We start from the raw sequence: 1,896 nt of genomic DNA on the forward strand, positions 1-1,896 counted from the left end.
TGATGTTCATTGTGACATCGTGCAGGTTCCGACGAGTAGTGAGCTTGTCCGAGGATTTAGCCGAGGAGCTTCTGAGTTTGTTGTTTGATTAGGTAGCGAGTCATATGCTCTAATCATGTAACACTTGGGGGGGGGGGAGGGAATTTTATTTGAACTTATGCTTATTGATCGGTAAAATAGCAAGTGTACTATTTTGCCTCTGTAGTAATAAAGGGAAAATTCCTCGAATATCGATCTCAAGGACTGCGTGATATTATAGAGTTAGTAGGAATTCAATTAAACAAAAAGCCTTGGGGGTTTTGGTTTTTTATGATTACGAATTAAATTGCAAATAAACTTAAAAATGTTGATTTGGCCAAATATGAGTAACATGCCAGGGTAGGTGTGTGCATTAACATGTAGCAATTCTGAACCCTTGTTTCATTAACAAAATTCAACTTATCAATTACCGGTTCTTAAGGGTATTTGCTCCTAAGTCCTTAGTAGGCAAACCTTTGAACATTGAAATCCTAATCCCAAAGTCCTTTGAAATTAGTGATCAAATCAAGTATTATTATAACCAAGAAAAATCCGGTTACTATAGGGTATCCCTAGTCCTAGGTGATATCTACTATAGTATAATGGTATAAAAACCCTAACAATGGAGGTCAATCCTAATTGTCAGTCATAAATCAATCCAGTTGGTCCAACGAGGAAAGCATTAAAAACCTTATACCATTAAATTGAACGTGAATGAGAAATATGTTATTGAAATTCGGAATTCAAAATCATCACAAATGTTAATCAGAGACACCCCCTAGCATTGGGGGGTTTAGCTACTCATATCATCCAAAGAAATTACAAAGATATCAAATAAAGACATTACAATAGAGATGATGAACTTTGATCTTCAATGGCTTCCGCTCATGAGAGTTCTCTGTTCTTCTCCAATTGCATAGGCTTCTTCTCTCAATCCTCCAATTCTCCGTGTGGCCAAAAAAGATCCCTAGTTCATCTTGAAAACCCTCCTAAATAGTGCAGACTCACTTAAGTTGGTTGGAAATCCCAAAAACACCCTTGCAGGCAAACCACTGAACAAAATCACAAAAATCACTGAAATCAGCGTCAAACCCAACACGGGCCGTGTTGAGCAACACGGGAACCCGTGTTGGTCCCCTGGTATTTTTCTTTTACTTCTTTGGTCCCAGGCTTAGCAACACGGGCCGTGTTGAGCAACACGGACACCCGTGTAGCACCACTTTTTTTCCTTTCTTTCCACACTTTGTTCCAGCGCTCTTCCTGACAGGGCCCGTGTTGAGCAACACGGCCACCCGTGTCAGGCCTCCTGAAACATGCTTTTTGAAATTCCTTCGAAACTCCGAGTTTTGCACTGATTTATTCCAATTTATCCATATGAGTCTGAAAACATTAAAACATACAACCAAAGCATAAAATGATGAATAATGAAACAAAACACTAAATCACATAACTTAAAAATGCTTTAAAACAATGGTAAATATATGTGTGAAAACCACTGATCAAACTCCCCCAAACTTAAACCGTTGCTTGACCTCAAGCGACAATTACAAGAGTTAATGACCTTCAGAGCATACTGGTAATCATACGTGAGATATCCGTTTGTATTACTCAAGAGACAGTTGGTTCGGCATTCACATGACGCGACGAGTTTCTGTTACAACATTAAACCTCAAGCTCCCCTTTCGGATACCTCTCCAACTATGCTTTGCACTTAAGTCTCTTTCCGATTTTCCTCCTTTTCATTCAGACAATCATATTAAGGCACTGCATTTCTTAGAATAATCATCACCTGCATGAGACGAATCAAGGCTTCTTATTTTCTTTTTCTGGCACCAAACTAGCAGCATTGGCTACTTTTTATTACCGATGACATTTTCA

This window comes from Vicia villosa, unplaced genomic scaffold (genome assembly GCF_029867415.1).
Source record: "Vicia villosa cultivar HV-30 ecotype Madison, WI unplaced genomic scaffold, Vvil1.0 ctg.000283F_1_1, whole genome shotgun sequence".
In the NCBI taxonomy this organism is placed as follows: domain Eukaryota; kingdom Viridiplantae; phylum Streptophyta; class Magnoliopsida; order Fabales; family Fabaceae; genus Vicia; species Vicia villosa.